We start from the raw sequence: 12,128 nt of genomic DNA, 5'->3' as shown, positions 1-12,128 counted from the left end.
ATTACTGGAAAAAACAGGTGCGCGGACAAAAATCGTTTACGAAATGTCCTATAACCGACTCACCCTTTTAACGCTTATGAGACGTAAGGCTCTATCCTTTAGCATGTAAACACATAATGGTGTAACGCACTTCTCAACCCCCTGTCTCTTAGAGCGTTGCATATTTTATGAACAACCCTTGAGTTTCCCTAAGTGCTTATCTAGAAGAGCCAGTAACAGTAATTTCTCACCGCAAAACGTAGTCCAAATTATGTTTTAATGACACGATTTGGCATGGAAATTGTGGTATTACAGTTGCAACGCCACAGTTTATAAATGTAGTCGGTGAAAAATTGACCCTCCGCCTTCTTCTTGTCGTGTAAACTCGTTGTGTTCCATTACAGAATGACAGTCATGGTAAGACTAAAATTAGCAGGCGCCTAGCTTTGCCTATCGCGTGACTTCCAACGAAATCAGGAAACGGGAGAATTATAGCTTGTCTAGGTAAACAATAATTTCTCCAGTGGCGTGGCGTGAATAATCGATTATCGATATCTCGCCATTTGAAACCATGGTAAAGAATCGATTACTAGGGTGCTCGCTGCGACACCCTGATAATCGATCTTTTTTCATAGGTTTAAATGGCATAACAATCGATATATCGCAACTCACGCCACGCCACTGAATTTCTCACCGTGCCTTCGCTCTGCCTCCCGCTTGGGGATGCATTAATGAATAAGCGACGGTCAAAGCGCTTTATGTGTTGCAAGTTTCCATCCTTAAATTCGAAAAGAAAATTATAATAAAAAACATGTACAGTCGGTTAAAACTCCGGGGATTAAAGTATTTTAGGGAATAATGCGTCGGACTTCAAAACTAGATAAATAATAAGAGAAAAATAATAATAGTCGTATTCGTAACTACATTTTCGTCCTTTTTAAAGTCAGATGCTTATCATGGCATCGGTAAGCCGTAGAACCAACGGCCTTTCTTGGAGCAGTTGGCAACACAGCTATGCCTCCTTTAATTCCATTATAAATAATTAATTAATTCTGGATGCGACAGCCTGTCCCGATTTATATAGTTTGGTTCACATACTTTTAGACACAGTAATGCCGTTTGTACAAATCGCCACTGCAAAGGAATTAATTTTCGAAAATTTGTTTTAATTCTCCAAAGTTTGTAATTAAAAACTTAGGAGGATTAGGAAATTCTACAATCCGCCTATTTTAGAATTTGAGGTCCTGTCATTTTTCTGTTAAACTAATGATCGCCGTAGAATCCCTGGGATGTGAGCAAAATGTGTTCGGTATCTGGTAAGCGAAAAAATTTTTATGATACATGCACACTGCCGTGCTAAGGAAAAACGCCGTATGAACCTTCAGGCGTTGCCAAATTTCCTTTGATAATATACGAATGCCCAGTTGGAATTATAAATATTTTCCTTACAATTTTTTAGATCATTTTGTTCGCAATTTCACCTAAAGTTCCTGAAAATTAAAGGAAAAATATTCATATCTTTCCTCAAAAATAAAGGAGGAGAGAATTGAAACATGGGTAAACAAGGCTAAAACATTAACATTAATAGAGAAGGAGAGAATTAAAACATGGGTAAACAAGGTTAAAACACTTGCTTACCCGTGTTTTAATTCTCTCCTTCTCTATTCGTATATTCGGGCTATGTTTCTGTGGTTTATCGTTCCCTAAGAAATAAAAATTTTAGCAAAAGAAATTTTGCAACTTCCGGATGTTCATACGACGTTCTTCATTGACACGGCAGTACAGGTAGCATTATTCAGGTGCAGCTGATATAGAAGCTGGGGCAAAGGAGTTGGAGAAGAGGTGCAGGGAACGGACACAAACAAGTGACTCGAAAGGATGATAAGAGTTCTCGCCAAGTAGAATCAAAATTAGGCTTCAGAACTAATTTATTGTACTGAAGCACCAATCAATTCGCTTCATACGCTGACTTGACTTTACTAGAGCGCGAACCAGAATTGGAAAACAGCACTAGCTGTAAAATTAGCGCTGTGGTAAGACAAATTCACCTTCGGGTCAAACTAATTCGCCCTCAACACTAACTGCCACATTGTCCGTTACATTTATTTAGTTTCGAAAAAGTGGCGTCGGTACAACAGCCTCAATCGCGTCAGCTCGTGAAAATCAATTAAAATGTGAAATTTCGGGCTCGTTTCGACAATGTAAATACTCCCGGTATGATTTATAGTGTCCACTCTTTCTTGAAAACGTTCGAAAGCAACATAAATAAACCTGTTATGGTTAGAAATCGTCTGTTCGATTCAAAACGTAAACAAGCATGATATTCGTTGGAGTCGTCAATCTTCTGTATTAAATTGCGATTAAAGCGTTCCGCGTTCAGTTTATATTTTAGGTTGTGAAGATGGGAGGAATGGATAATCAAGGACTCTTTGATAAACCCGCTACCCGCTCCACGGCATCGCGTCGCGTGTCAGGCCAGCAAAAAGCCCTCAAATGCACGCAAAATCTGTTCACTCTTCCGCGCACTTTGATGTTGCGCCGTTTGATCACGGAGAGATAATAAGGTGCACGTAGGAAAAGTCTCGAGGGACGCCTTATTCGATGAACGAATCTAATTCGACGCTATCTAGATGATGACGGCAAGATTCGAGCATTCTCTTATTAAGTTTTGATTTCTGACTACGCCAAGTAAAAACTAGTGTCCGATTTTTTTCCGAGAAAAGTGATATTGCACCTGCCTCTCGGTAAATCTATGCTAGAAGTAAACAAACATTCAGGTATTAAACTTTGACTCTCTAAGGCATGAATTAATTTTAGGGGACACTAATTTATATTGTAGCTCGCATAAAAAAATAGAGTGCCAACTTGTTTTTCAAAATTTTAAAGTTAAGGAAATCAAATTTTCAAAAAAAGAAAAAACTAATGAAATTTTGCAAAATTATAACGCAGGGGAAAGATTCCAATTTTTAAAAACCCCGAAAATACGTTGTTACGAATTCGTAACGCTATGGCATAGAGGGTTAACTAATATACTAAGTTCTTTTTAAATTGATGGTACTTAATGAGCTAATAATGCCTGGAGGCAAATTTTAGCTGTTTCTGACTAAAAAGTCTATTTTGGACACACTAAAATTTAGTTACATGTGAATTATTGCACTCAATTTTTCACCAAGAAACAACGCAAAACCTCAAAATGATAACTGCACAAGGGAGGTGTTCATATCGTTGATATCCATCCAGACGTCGGTGCAGTTCACTGAGCGACGAATTTTCAACATCCGTTGATGCGACTTAGAAGTCAAAGAGCCAAGTTGTTTTCTCGATGAGTGGGTGGGTGCATTGCATGATCTAACGTTGAGAGCAACCCTTCTCTTCCGCTACTTATCATCCCTCTTTCTTGTTCTTCTTTTTTCTCTCGAATTTATACCCTTTGAAGTCCTTCTCAAAGAGACATAAGCTCTCATACGCGAGGTAAGGCCATTTATATATTTCAGAGGTATATGCCTTTGATTTATTAAAGGGGATTAATATATACAAGTCAACATGCCAAAATTGTGAGGCCCTGGTCAACCGCCGAGAAGTTTACACCTGGCCCTGTTGATTGCAATATACTTAAGGCAAAAAGTAATGCCTAGAAGTAGTGGTAGTGATAGTAGTAGTAGTTTAATTTAAGCTAACAACCATAAAATAAGAAAATACATGGCTGGAAAAAATTCCGAAGTCGGACGAGTTCGTTTCCATCAGAAATTAATGGATTCATCCGAGAATGTGGCATTAGTGATCGACGCCACTTAAAAGCTGCCTCATTGTCAGTCTCTATCAATCATTAGCGATCCCTTTGGTGTATCCTATGCTTCCGCATTCAAGCGGTCAGAATGCACCCTTGAAACCATTCATCGGGGTTTTCATGTGCAGAGACATAAGTGGATCACGGCCACTGTCACCGGATCGCACAAAATTCCTTGAATATTCAAAGGGCATAGATGCAAAGTCCTCATATATTTGCGCAACAACTTGCAACGGCTTTCACAACTCGAACGAACTCCCGCTCAAAAGCACGCGGTCAAGAGAAGGTACTATCCATCAATTTACTCGATTTTTTATCCTTTAAAAGTTTCGTAAAATCACAAAATAATTCATCGCGGTACTTCTTTGATTTTGATAGTTTTAGAATCCCGGGTGATTGATGGATCAAGGTGAGGCGCAAAGTAAGACTCTTGAAAACCTCTATGGGCTTTGTATAAGAATTTTGTTTTGTGAAGAATAAAAATAGATCGTACCATGGTTTTATTGATACCTATTTTGCTTGCATTTCCAGATCTAAGTATATCAAAAAGAGGCGGAAGTACATCGTAATTTCTGAAAGCAGGCATGACTATTTAAAAAATACACGGGAATGGCAAGCACAGGTATTCAAAAATAATATCCTTTAATCGATAGACTTGTAAATATCGGAAAGTAGCTAAAAATAGTAAAACAATCTAAAAAATAGTCAAATCAAGTCGCAAACAGTTGGAATTTATAAAGGGAGTTTCGCTCTTTTTTAAAACGTTAAAATGATATGACTTTCATTATTCCACTTCTAGCAAAGAAATTGAACCCTGAGAAAAAAGCTTCTTCAAGGAGATTCGACTATAACGTGGGACCGTCTTTAAGTTAATTTTTTTCACAATTTTCCACTTTTGAGCGACGAATAAAATATCTTTGGCACTTTCTGTTCCACCAATGGAATAGTATGGGTGAATTTTCAAGTTAAAACTGGCATATAGGCAATGCACGTCTGCTTGCAGACAGCTGACATCCGCCACACTTACATGCTATTGATTTCCCCTTTCAAAAAGTGGCTGAAAGGTCGATTCCTCTGAACCCTTCCAAACGTTAGATACCATCATCTTTTTTTGTAAGGTTAAAGTTGGCGCGTTGAAGTTGGCTTTCTGTGAATAAAGTACTTACACTTGTTGCCGAATTTCAATTGTAGGATGTTTTCGTTGACAAGTAGTATAAAAACATGAATCGACGTTATGATTAGGGTGTTACTCGTGGCTTTAAGAATATCGACGTGATTCAACGCGCATCTGCCAAAGCCTTGAACTTGTTATAATCATATAATGATGATAAATATGAACAAGTGTAATTATTTATTTAATTACCTGCAAGTGACCGTCCGTGGGAAAAAGAAAGCTTGGTCTAGAAAAACTTAAGTTTAATTAGCTGATACCAGATCATGGATCACACTAATTGATTAATGTAATGTCTTACTTCTGAAAGCTTAGTGCTTATGAAAAATATACAATTTTTTACTTCAAGCGCTTCTTCGACATGTATTGATAGAGTCTCTTGCAAGATTTCACTTCGAAATACAGCCACCTAGCTATCAAAATAGGAACTGAAAATATTTATTGCCTGCTTTCTTAGAAAAATGTAGCGAAGGCAAATTATTTGATTTTTTGTTTCGTTTTTCACTATCGAGCTCTGGCTGAGAGATGAAGAAAAAATGACCGAAACGTGTCGGTAAGATTACGAAAAAGTTGCCAGTTTTTCTGAGCTGAAAGTTAAAAAAAAACAAACAGACTCGGGTAGATAATCTGGCAAGTAGGGGACTCCCGGAAGAATAGTGTTTCTAATGCTGTTTTTATTGTGTCTGACAGCTCCATCCTGAATCGCAACTCTGTTCCTTCTTTACGAGCAGTGGGAATCTATTTGAGGTTGTCAGGTTGCTTTAACTTTTGCAGGTGCACCCACCATGGTGACCTTTAGATGATTTTTCAGACACTTCGCAACATCGAACGTTATGCGCGCAGCTTGACGCATGCTTTCAGCGTATAAGATTACGCTACGTGAATTTTCTTGGTTCACAAAAAGTTTACGCTTTCAAGAATTATCCGATCGAAAGAACACGTAGGAGTATTTTTGCACTGCGAAAATTGACACTTAAAAAGGGAAAACAGACATCGATTCACGAAACAGGACCTATGCTTCTTAATCAAGGTACTTATTATTAGGGCAGGTAAATTATATTTTGCTTCCTCGCCCCACGAAGTGAGTTCCCGAACGATACAATCCAGCCCGAAAGTTGCATTTTGAGAAAATAGCTGCCGAGGTTTTGTTTTTGTTTTTCTTTTAAGTAAATAGTGAATACAACTAGTGATCTCTGGCAGTGGCGTGCTTTGCGATATATCGATTGGTATGCCATTTAAACCTATGAAAAAGGATCGATAAACAGGGTGTTCGCAGCGAACGCCTTAATAATCGATTCTTTACCATAAGTTTAAATGGCCGAACAATCGATACATCGCAATTCACGCCACGCCACTGATCTCTGGCCGCTTCTCAGCTGTCAGTCACTATAGAAGAAAATTTTCCTCAGAAAAATCGTAATGTATTTGACTTCAAGTGATTGATGGGTTAATTTATTGCGTTAGGATATAGGTTTTGTAGTTCAAGAAATACAATGCTGTATACGTCAGTATTCAGCTTTCCATCATATCGTGAGTGGAGGTCGGAGAATTCTAAGCTTTCCATGCCGTCTGGCACCCAGGTTGGGTGAGAAGTAGCACATTCGGGGTTTGTTTATGATGTGTCATAAAGAACCGGAGACAGTCTTATGATTCTTCCCGACTTCTTTTACAACCCATTCCGTTTCTTGTATACGTCTTTCGAACGACCAAATATCGTACAATATTCACGGCACGGGAGTCGAACCCCCATTGAACCGCATCCTGAGTAAGACATCCCTCTGGAGGACCCGCAGGGATAAAGTATAGTTTTCAGTGTGAAACTGTCTTATCCAATAAGCTGCGATCATTTACCCTAGTAAACAAGCTACGGATTTGCGCTTTCGTAATTGAAGTTTATCTTTGATCAAGAAATAGGATGGTCGGTTGGAACTCAGAGTTTCCACATCTGCTATATTATGATCGCTAAATCTCTCTTATTTACGGAATACTTCGAGTGGTGTGATAAAACTTATAATTGCGTAGTATTTGGCTCCCTTGACCTCGATTTTCGGGCACGAAGAGCAACCAATGTTCTGTGCTCATTCACTACTTTTTTCAAATGATGGGGTGAGCTGGAAAAAATCGTATGGCCGTGGTCACACAATCAAGATGATCATCAATTTAAACAAGAAATGGCAATACCTACGAGCATGTCCGTTAATTTTAAACGGCTTGCTATCTATATATTGAAAGATTTTTCATATTCTATTAATTTCAACAATGTCGTCATCTTCTGGCTCAATCTTAACATAATAATTTTCTCATTTCCTTCCCTGGTGTTTAAATGATACAAGGTCAAAAACTGACACCCACGCAGGAACAGCGTCAACTTTACGATACAATTATGATGAAACTTGGTCAGGAGGTCGTGGACTTTAATTTTTCATTAAGCCAGGAAATCCCCCTCTCCGGCAGTTATGATGCTTTTAATGACTCGATAAAAATTATGGATGTATGATAAGTCACAACCCTCCTCGCTTCACCCGGGCCTATGCGAGCACACCTCCTCACCTTCACGGCCTTCGCGCAGATTATCCGGCTGGGACCACGTCGTCGCTTGGCTGACAATAAGGCGTAACTGCAATTTGAGATGAGCCCGAGAGAGCACTGAGTTAAACGAACAACAGGGCTCATCGTCGAGTGTAATTACGCCCTTATGTCAGGAGGGCGACGATGTATTTGACAGGGTGGAGTGCTTTCAGTCCAGGCTCTCCGGTTATACCGGATCTTGGACTCGCTTTTTGGATTCTACACTTCTCGCTATCGCTCTATTCTGACATTCAACTTTTTTTTTTCGATTACTTCGATCATGATAGGGGCACCGCTAACGTGCCGTAACAATTAATATCATGGAGTTAGGCTCACATTGAAACAAACACCTCTACCTACCTTCTCAATGTAAAACGGAAAAAAATTGCTTATAGCTCCACTTCAATGCGGATATGATGGACTTCTTCATGAAAATGCACACTGCAAAAAATCCTTAAATTTGCCACCGCTTTAAATATTCTTTCTTGAATTTAGAATGATGCTGCTTAGTTTAAAGACAATAAAAACACACTAAAATACAAAAAAACAAATGGGTATACAAGGCTAGAGGAGACATAAAACAAACCAGGACGTTTCGGGCCAATTACATGCCCATTCTCAATTGGAACAGAAGCTAAAAAATGTAAAAATTAAAACGAGAAAATGAGCATGCAACTGACCGAGTTAGGAATCAGTGCAAACCGAGTTAGTTTAAAAAGATTGTCCTGCATATCCCAGACATTTTTGCTCTATTTTCCGGAGAATTTCAGTTTGAATCAAGATGAAAAAAAACTCTTGGCTGCAAAGTCAGAAAATCATCATCATCATACCTACTTGAACTAAAGACATTCTTACCAGTGATTTCATAATTCTTACAAATAGTGTTGAATCTTCCTTAGTATTCAAATACACGAGCATATCGACGGTGAAAGTCGGCAATCACATAACTCGGTTTGCGACGTCGCAGACTTCCTGTCATACTTTAATTTTTAAACGGAAAACTACTCAACTGTAATTATTTAAAACTTCCGTGATTTTTCTTCTATGTGCGAGGAAAATTCTGCAAAAACTTCAAGGAATCATGTCCATCTGTTCTCCTTTAAAAAAATAACATAGTTGCGGAGATTTTTAGACACCGCAAACGAGTTATGTGATTGCCGACTTGCACCGTCGATATGTACATTTTCAGTAATTTCGGGTAGAAAACCCTACTGTCTCTCTCGCACTATGCAAATTATAAAGCCAATATTTGTTTCCACAAGGAAGATAGAAATTGTTTCAATTTGCGTTCGAAACAGGTTGCGAAAGATGAACTTTCTGCTGTGGAATGAGAACGAGTGCATTTGCCGAACCGCTCTCCGGAACGACTCGAAGTTCTTGCGGGGAACCGGGTGCAGGGAAAGTTTTTTTAAATGAATCAACATTTCCGGGCTTCAGGGCGTCACGTCTGCTCCCGGCAATCGGATCCCGGTGGGTTTCGGGATCCGTGTCAATTCCGGGTTGTATCGTTAAGTATTTATCGTAGCAAGCTCACTCACAAGGTCCACCCCTCTCGTCTCCCTTCTACCCTACTTCTAACCCTAACCCCCCACCCCCTCCCCGCATCTACACGACGTGAAAGTCGTGCGAGATGTCGCTTCGCACGTAATGGCCAGTGGCGAGGCGTGAATTGCGATACATCGATTGCTATGCCATTTAAACCTATGGTAAAGAATCGATTATTAAGGTGTTCGCTGCGAACACCCTATTTATCGATCCTTTTCCATAGGTTTAAATGGCATAACAATCGATATATCGCAATTCACGCCACGTCACTGGTAATGGCTAGACGAAAATCATCGACTATCGATATTTTCACATTTGAGGCCGTGGTAGGGAATCGAGTAGTAAGGTTATCGTTGTGAACGTCCTTGATAATCGATCCTTTTTGTAGGTTTAAATGGGGGTAGCGATTGATCCATCGCGAGGGACGATGTGGTTTGCCCTCGCAAATAAGTAGATTCTGCGTGGAATTCTCACGAACCAACTTTGAGTAAATTCAGGGTTCGGAACTCCGCATATCACCACTATTCTCAAATATTTGCTAGAATTTATTTAAAGCCCCTATCAGACGATCAAACTAGAGGTTTCAAAGAGGTTCATCGATGCCTTTCCTGGCCCTCTTATTGGCCAGCGGTTTAAGTCGGGGCAATCGATGAGTCTCTTTAAAGCCTCTACTTTGATCGTCTGATACACGGGCTTAAAATATGTTTAAAATATTAAGGACCTTTAAAAATACTGCTCAAAAAATACAACCTTAAATTATGAATATTCCTATTTAATACATGAGAAGTATTTCAAATAGAATATTTAAAAGAGACATTTTTATAGGATTCTTTCATTAAATTAATTTTTCACAATATTTCGAAAACTCTTTGAACATATTTTTATTTTAACAATATTTCTCAAAACTTGAGGGAAAAAGGATTTGGAATTATTTGTGTGCTTACGCAGTCATATAAAATGCTTCTTCAGGTGGTTAGAGTGTTCAGTACTTAAAAAAAAAAAAAAAAAAAAAAAAAAAAAAAAAAAATCAGTTCGGGTTAAAAACATTGATTTAAGGTGCAGGATTTCTTGGCTCTCCAAAAATATCTATTTTTCTCGGTTGACATAGTTCACGAAATTTAACGCGGTGGTAAGATCAGGAACTTGAGAGAGATTACAAAAAGACTCTCTCGCTGGTTGAGCGAGAACCGTAAAACGTACGAGAATTTGTCTTCGCCAAGGTTCAAGCGGAACCGTAGATTGGACACTCTTGGCTTAATTCTGGCTAAACGGTTATGAAACCGTCGCTGTTGAGCTTGACAAGGGTTGAACCGGAGCTGAAATTAACAAAACGTTTCCGTGAAATGAACATAGGAAGCTCGGAAAGAAACTCTTTCAAGTCGTAAAAAGGGGAAAGATATGCACAGTTCCGGAGATTTAGGGCTTAAGCGAAACTTGGAGCGAAGTTTCTGCCTGTCCCGTTCTCTGTAGACTTGCTCCCTTTAAAGCGACACGGCAGATGAATAATCTGAATCCCGGAAGTTTACGTTGGAAATGAATGAGAAACAGCGGACCTGTTCGTTTTCTCGTGTTTTACTTCCTCATTTAAACTAGCCGTAAATTGAATGATCATCCCTGTTCGCACGACATTCCAATACCTTTCGCTGAAATTAAATTCGGATCTCTCCGTCGCTTTTCAGCGCATCTTTTTCTCTGGGATTTTCCTCGGAGCTCAGGATTCAAGCTCAATGCTTTTTTGAGAGCCGCAGATGACCATTGCCTACACTGATAAAAAAAAAAAAAAAACCTGCGAGCGTGAAAACCGTAGTAACGGGCTATATAATGCCGTGCTAAGAAAAACCTCTAGGCGCAGGCCCGCCACATCCCATCTCGGGCCCTGGTACCAGTTTTAAGGTCCGGGCCCCAAGCACGGAGGGGGGGGGGGGTCCGAAAGGCATCCCCCGAGAAATTTTTAAAATTTATACAACTAATTGGACGCATTTTGAAGCTTCCATAAAGAATGTTTCCATCAATTTCTGCGGAATAATTATGTTTTTTTTTTCTACTTTCAGCACAAAATACTTGCGAATTGTTGCATTCAAAACATCTGGAACATTTTTAATTTTTTTTTTTTTTGGGGGGGGGCATATGATACTATTTGCAGTTCTAAGAGGGCCAGGCCCCCCTGGACTCCCCCTTCGATTGTCTATGGTAAGGGAGTTGAGCCATGAGCCATTGAAGTCCAGGATGCCCAGACTGGAGACTCTTAGCATCTGACGACGGAAGAAAAGGAAACGCAGTTACTAAAAATATCCGTCTGTACTGAAAATCTTGAAAATAGATAGAAATTTTCCAGGAATTATACTTCATTGAAAATTAAAGAAGAATTCCACAGTGCCCTAGCTTGTTTCTGAAAATCTATTCACCTTTTGCGAAATTTTTAGGGTAAATTTTTCACTTTTTCTTACGTACGAAACAAGGATTACATGTGAATTCGGAGTGGTTTTTCAGGGGTAACAAGGGCCCCCTCCGGGGCCCGGGCCCCGTTACCAGGGACCCAGTATCCCACCCTTGTGGCGGGCCTGCCTTCATGCACGCTGGGCTTGTCGATTTCCTTTGACATTTTTGCAGTGGTATGAACGCACAGCTAAACTGCGCTACAGCTAGAATTGTATATGGAAAATGGGTAATTTTTATAGAAGGATTATAAATAACCAAGTGGTTAGAAATGGAAACAAAATAATATGAACTATGCAAAACGATAATCCGGGTATCGGCATATGGCTGTTTTGAAAACGCCTTCAAATACGGCGCGATACCTCACGCATTTCGGAGAGTTCAAATAGTTGTATCATCGCGCCGTAAGAATGTGACGGAAGATTTAAATGGAGATAGCCTCCATGCACGCTGGCCGTGTCGATTTCCTTTGACATTTTTGCAGTGGTAAATGCATAGATGAAGTGCGCTCCAGCTAGAATTGTATTTAGCAAATGGGTAGTTTTTCTACGAGGATTAAAAATAAACAAGTGGCACGGAATATAACAAAAGAATATGAATTATGCAAAACGATAATCCGGGAATCGGAACATGGCTGTTTTG

The 12,128-nt window shown here is 39.5% G+C and overlaps 3 protein-coding genes across 6 annotated transcripts in view; 2 read left to right on the top strand and 1 right to left on the bottom strand.

The window, feature by feature from the left end:
• LOC109041147 (vitellogenin) overlaps positions 1-12,128 on the top strand; it is a 393,940-nt gene that overhangs the window by 233,770 nt on the left and 148,042 nt on the right. The window lies entirely within an intron of this gene.
• LOC109041254 (uncharacterized) overlaps positions 1-12,128 on the bottom strand; it is a 214,121-nt gene that overhangs the window by 83,391 nt on the left and 118,602 nt on the right. The gene's annotated exons all lie outside the window — the stretch shown is intronic.
• LOC109041255 (uncharacterized) overlaps positions 1-12,128 on the top strand; it is a 170,769-nt gene that overhangs the window by 51,011 nt on the left and 107,630 nt on the right. Inside the window, exon 2 of one of the 2 annotated variants that reach the window (XM_072298050.1) lies at positions 4,298-4,388. The exons of the other annotated variant lie outside the window; for it this stretch is intronic. The gene's annotated coding sequence lies outside the window, so the exon portion shown is untranslated. The remainder of the gene's footprint in view (positions 1-4,297; positions 4,389-12,128) is intronic. 2 annotated transcript variants of the gene reach the window in all.

The sequence above is a fragment of the Bemisia tabaci genome, chromosome 1 (assembly GCF_918797505.1).
Source record: "Bemisia tabaci chromosome 1, PGI_BMITA_v3".
Taxonomy (NCBI): domain Eukaryota; kingdom Metazoa; phylum Arthropoda; class Insecta; order Hemiptera; family Aleyrodidae; genus Bemisia; species Bemisia tabaci.
This window is presented reverse-complemented; position numbering and strand designations above follow the sequence as displayed.